Source organism: Macrosteles quadrilineatus, unplaced genomic scaffold, assembly GCF_028750875.1.
Source record: "Macrosteles quadrilineatus isolate MER2022 unplaced genomic scaffold, UCM_ALF_1.0 Scaffold_2__2_contigs__length_208266976, whole genome shotgun sequence".
NCBI classification, from domain to species: domain Eukaryota; kingdom Metazoa; phylum Arthropoda; class Insecta; order Hemiptera; family Cicadellidae; genus Macrosteles; species Macrosteles quadrilineatus.
In genome coordinates, this window is record NW_026542595.1 from 30,576,039 (window position 1) to 30,583,099 (window position 7,061).

The following is a 7,061-nucleotide window of genomic DNA, read 5'->3' on the forward strand; positions in this document are numbered from 1 at the left end:
AAAATGTCTAAAATATCTTCGAAGTCCTTCATCTCTCCTCAAGTTTTGCAAATTTGTTATAAAAAATCTAGATTTCTTTAAAAAAAATAATATGCAATTTATTATTTTGATTACTTTTTTCCCCATTTTATGATCACTATTATATAACTATGTTCAAACTAAATTAAAAATAACATGACTGTTTATTTTATGTTTAATGAATTATTTGTCAAACACTTATAAAAAAAAATTAAATCTAGTTTAAACATTAATCCAGCCAAAAACTTGTTCAATGACATAACCAAATATATACAATAACTTAAACAGAGAAAATCTTACGATTATTATTTGGCTAAAATTAAACAGTTGCAATAAATCTCAACTTTAAAGCATTGGGTGCCATCTGTATCCAAGGCACAAGTGCCACAACAAAATAATTCAAACAAAGTTAGACTGTTAACATTTGTTAACAACAGATGTTGCAGGATAAAAACTAGGCGTTAGCGGAAGTTAGGGCTCTGGGAAAATTAGGAATATATATGGCTTATATCTTTAAATTGAAAAATAATACAACGTATAGAAATTAGCAATTTAATTGTATGTTATTAGTGAAATGTTAGTTTCAATTGACCATCAAACTTAATACAATACTTTATACTTTACTTTACTTTATACTTTCTTATGAAATGGCGACCATACAATGTAGGTATTTTAAGCCAAGTATGAATGGAGATGAGTGTAGGATGAGTGGCGCGATCTTGTAGTCTTGTTAGTGACTAAGGCCGACATTCCTTAGACGCAGCTGTTAATTAATAGCCCAAACAGCTAATGGCAACTAAGTTTATAGTGGACCTACAGTTTATAGTGGAATCCGAACCACATTTTTTCCTTGGTATATACGAATTGGTCTTATTATCAGGATAGTACTGCTGATAGTCGTAATACTCACTAGTGCGGACGTTAATCCACACCAGGGAGTATCCCATCCACAGTGCATACCTATAAATATCCACAATCTGTGACCTCCTAGTAGCTGGATTACAGGACGACTCCACCCTGGGGCATATACGAATTTAAGTCATTAACTATTATAAAGTAGTCTATTAACTGCCCTGATTCAAATTAGTTTTAAATAATATAAGTAATTGCCAATGCACAGAGGGTTATTTTCCATCGTTATTGTCATAACTAAAAGCTTGATTACACAAAAAGTTGAAGAAGTTATAGTAAAATGAACAGTTAATTATTTATTACCGTAGTTTTATTCCTGAACGCTTCGTTGGTTACAGGTGTCTAGAAGCTAATATAAAATTTAAGATTCTCAATTGACTTCTTAACATAAGGTAAGATATTATAAATCCACAAGCCGATACCATCTAAATATACAGCAAAACCCTGCCCATTGTGAGCAATGACACATACATCTTTGAACGTTTTGCGAACTTGCATCACATAGTTCATGAACTGATCAACTGGATTGGATTTAAAGACTCTTGTACGGTTTTCACATGTTGTGCAACACTTTCCATCAACACACTCATGGCAAAACTGTTGGGACACACACAAATTTACTTTATGGACCTTAGCGTCTGAATCTGAGGGAAGGGACTCATCTTGACGGGTTTCCAAGTCAAAGAAAATAAACAAAAAGTCTTTAGATTTAGGCTTTCTCATGTCAGGTTTCACATAGCATTTATGATTTAGGACTTTAAATGAACCACAAGGTTTGCAAAATACTTCACCGCACACGTGAGGAGTCGATCGTTCCTTAATACGAATAAGTTTTCCACAGTCTAGACACTTTTTTACAGATTTACATTTATCAATTTCATGTGCAATAAAACATTCCTGGTTACGATAGGTCATGTTACATTTAGGGCACAAAATACCACCATGCTCCTCTACACAGGGAGGTGAGATTGTCTGACACTGTGAGCAGATGTTTGAGCATCGGTGCTTACCTTTGTGATCATACGGGACATGGCAAGCTTCACAGAAGTAGACACATGCAAATGCTGCAGTCAAACTATTAATCACATTATAGTGCCCATTATGAAACAGTAAATTAATTTTGAATTTTGCATTTTATACATTTCCTTCAAAGTAGACGTCACGACCTTTCCTGTCATAGTTGTACACAACAATTTTGTAGTCCCTTAAGAAACTTTGGAATTTTTCTAGTTCCGGGATTCCTGCACCATTCTTGGGCATTTGGACTCTAGCACGACGTACAAGCTCTTGAGCTCTATCAGTTTGTCTCTGTCTACGATCTTTACAAATCAGATTATAGTCTGGATCATTTGTTACTTTAGCTATAGCCACCACCAAAGCTCTAGGGAGACACAGATTGTCCTTATTATTAATAACAACAATTCCTTTCCTTGCTTTACACTCCTCTTCAAAAGTATTGTACAAGCCTGGACGAACCCTACCCAATCTTCCAGATCCCACAGGGAGGTTGATTCGAGTGCACTCTACTTTAAATGTGTCGGTAGATTTGATTGTTTCAGAGTTTGACTGTACAATACCCCCAAAAATTTGCCACAATACGTCCTCATTAATTTCACTAGCAGGACGAAAATTTACATAGCCAGGTTCCTTAGATTTCAAGTTAAGACTTTGTAGAGTAAACCCCAGTTGATCATTTTCAAAAGCTTGCTCTTTCATTTCTCTAACGATTTGACCAAAACCTTGTCTTAGCCAGTCAATTTCACTTGTGTTAGGGGGAGGATTTGAAAATTTAAATACTGTTTTACTTCCATACAATCTAAATTTATTTACATAGGTCTCATCTTTATGTAAGAATGTCACAGGTTTTACTACATTATCCAAAGTAACTGTTTTTTCCAACATGTTGCAAGTATTTAAAAAGTAGGCCTAAGAAATAAAGAGTCAACTTACGTATGGTACAAGTAAGCTCCTGGCACAACACAAAAAGGAACAAGAGCAAAAACACGTCCGTCACGATCAAGCTCCTCAATGAGAATGAGGAAAAACACACTAAACTGTGTATATACACGCCTGGGGTGGCACAGGATGTAACGCATCTATTCTTAGGGTAGGGTCCCCCTAGGCAGCATATGGGCTCCCCTTGGTAGGGGACGCATAGGTATGCGCGCGCATCACTTGTGAAAGCTGCAAATAGTATAATAGAAACAGCTGTCTCAATTTGCTATTCACAACATGATTTTACAAAATATACACAACAATTATTTCTAAAACACTATAAATAGGTAATCTATCTATATATTAATAGGCAAGCATGTTTCTTTAAAACCTTTTTTCTCAGCTCGTGTGTATCGTAGGGAAAATCTACGCCTACCGTTAGAAAGCTATTTTCCTGTAGGTGTGCAGAATCCCTTTATAAATTAAAATAGGCTCAAAAATAAGCACGAAAAATGAATTTGAAATTTTAAAAAATTAACATGGGTCATATGGGTTGCTATGGTGATGACAAAATAACAACAAAATATAAACAGAAAATCAAAACAAATGGAAGACATTTCAATCACATGTTTTATTTACAGTGTGGGGTGAAAATAGAGAAGTTTGCACAAAACATACTTTTGGTCGATTTTTCGACCACGGGGCGTACTCTCGTATGTATTAAATAGTGGCAATTTTAGCTACGACCTGTTTTTATTGAGGTTGATAAGTCAAAAACACAAAATTTCAGTACATTCATTGACTTATACTTTTCATAAAAATTAACAAATGTTAAATATAAAAAAAACGTTGACTGGTGGATATTGGAAGATAAGCAGTATTCAGGCACACATCAATATTAATTGTAAAGTAGCCACTATAAACATAGTTCGGATGCTTTTTATCTTCATTTATAGAGCAAAGTCTATTTTCATGTGCAATACAAGACACTATAAGGTCATCAATCTTGTCAAGCTAACATTAGATGAATATTTACATAAAGAGTGGGAAATGTCAATTACTGGTTTTATTTGTCTTGCTGGTATTTTATCGTAAGGTTTATATTACAGAATTACACTCCCCTTATGAAAAAGTTTATATATGGCCATATAAAATTTTTTTTATCCGGTTATATTTGGTTTTGGACCAAATACAACCAGATATGATCATATATGGAATCCCCCAGATATGATCATATATGGAATCCTCCATATATGATCATATATGGAATCCTCCATATATGGAATTTTTTAATAAAAAATATATAAATAAATAAAAAAATAACAATTAAACATATTTTTACCTTAAATGGTATAAACTATAAATTAAAACTATAATAAAAATTTTAAATTCAAAAATTTCAAAACAAAATTTTTAAGCACCTGACTGGGATTTGAACCCGGGACTTCGACGTGAGAGTCTGCCCCCTTAGCCACTACACCACGATTGCTTCATATCATGTGGATGATCAAAACCCATTACGAATAAGAGAAGCTGTATTTGGTCTCGTAAAACAAGATTTTTCTTAGACATTTTATGTCATTTGAAGAATGTTATTATTAATATAGCCTAACTACGTGACATTGATATTTGAGGCTGTTTGATAGCAAAGGTACAATTAATTAATTATTAATATAATATTCTCCTTATTTAGGCCTACTACACTTACAATTTTAAAATTATACGTCAGTTTTAAGATTTTGTTGCGTTATAATAAAATTGTACAATAGATGTATGTACAGGATTTTGTCATCAGGGTTCAAATCTGGATATTTTATTTCTTTACTAATAATTACTTTAAAGGAGAATTGCCTATATTATCTGCCCCCTTACTGTACCACATATCAACTCAATCAGTTAAGTAGTTTGTGCTTGGAGAGCAACAAGAAAATACACAAACTGATAAACTTTAGATTTTTAATATTATAAGAAGTGTTTGGGAGTTTGAGAGTTACATAATCCTAAAGTGGCAACAATCCCTTATAATAATTCCAGTTATTGTCAAAAACTCATTTATAGATGAGCATAAATGGAAAATTATTATTCCATATATGAGTAATTTAATTTCATACCTGGGAGTCATATATGACCATATATAGACCATAATTCCATATATGGAGGATATTTATGGCCATATATGGGCAATATTTTCATATATAAAAAACATGTATGGCCATATATGAACAATAATTTCATATGTAGAAAACATGTATGGCCATATATGGGCAATAATTTCATATATAGAAAACATGTATGGCCATATATGAACAATTATTTCATATATAGAAAACATGTATGGCCATATATGAACAATTATTTCATATATAGAAAACATGTATGGCCATATAAGAACAATTATTTCATATATCGAAAACATGTATGGCCATATATGAACAATAATTCCATATATATACTACATATATGGCCATATATGGACACCACCATATATGGATACAACCACATCTGGCCATATATGCTTCCATATATGCTCATCAAAACCCATATATGTCTTTATAAAACCATATATGGAATTTTGATATGGCCATATATGGCCAGAAATTACTTTTTTATAGGGGAATACAAGCTTACAGTGGTATTACACAAAATACAGAGTCACACAATTACACTGAATCATAAAAGTCTTAGCTCTATTAGTAACATCACAAACACTGTTGTCAGATTTTTTTTGTGAAATGTTGAAGCTAAACATAGGTAAATATGTAACGCAACATAACAGTGTTATGTGTTAGAACCATAAAAGGAAAAATGTGCATAGCTGTTAACATATTTATGATACTTCAAAAAGAATGTTAAATACACCTATAAATCACTTTTCATCACTTTGTATTCAAAAATAACCCATTTCCATAGCTGAGATCTTCGAAAATCTTCAATTTCCATACACCAAAAACAAATAGAAAACAGCTGACTTTTCCTGATATAAACATTACTTTTGCCGCAAAAACATTACTTTCACCACAAAAACAATACTTTGCCTGACAAAGCTACAATCAGCTGAATTTTACACTAAAATTATTTGTACTTTATTAGATTTGTAGCCATCAAGACAAAGACACAAAACATGCAAAACACACTCTTCAACCCTACGGAAGTGACATACCTCCAGTGGGGCTCTGAGCTATAAATATCATCATATCACTGTCTGTTTATAACCCCACTAATCGTTGACGACTGCATCTGTTGTAGTGTCAGTTATTCTAGCTAATCAAGAATTAAGTTATAAGTTACAGAGATACAGTTAAGTCAGTAAAAATTGCCCTTGATTAAATCATTTAAGTAAGGTTATCATTACTAATGAGTCGTTTTTTATCAGGTGTTCTAAAGATACTTTTGTTTTCTTGTTATTCAATACATCATTAAATCGAATAGAAATGGTCCAAAGAAAATTATAAAATTTCATCGACACTACCACCCCCATGTCACAAATATGAGTTAATAGACTTGTTTTGGTTGAATACAAAAAGTGAGATTATGTCACAGTTATATACATATGCATTACGATCTTGGCAAGAAAGTGAGGTTAGGTCACATCTAATTAATTTGGTAGGAACATGATTTAACAGCTATTATATTATTCTCAACGGTAACTAGTAAGATTCAAACCCTGAACCTAGGCTCTAAAGGCTCACACTAGACCACTAAGCTCCCTATATTATACCACACAGAATATTAACATAACCAGAAATAAGACAATTGGTGATTGGTAGGATTCGAACCTCTAGGATCAATGGCTCACGCTAAAACAGTTAACTACTCCCACATACCAAAACTCAACATATCACCCCAACCGGAAATGAAGCATTTGGTGACTGGTAGGATTCAAAACCGGGACCTCTGGGATCAAAGGTCCACACTCAAACACTTAACTCTCAATACCATATCCAAATATTACCCAAACCAGAAATGATACAACCGGCTTCTGGTAAGCATCAAACCCGCAACCTCTGGGTTCAAAGGTTCACACTTAACTACCCATTGCATAAAAAAGAAATATCATCCCAACCAGAAGTGAAACAGACACCCCAACCGGGAATTAACAATTTAGTGAATGGTAGGATTCGAGCCAGCAAACCTCTGGGATCAAAGGCTCATACACAGACAAAAGACTACAATACAACACCTATACCGAAAATAAA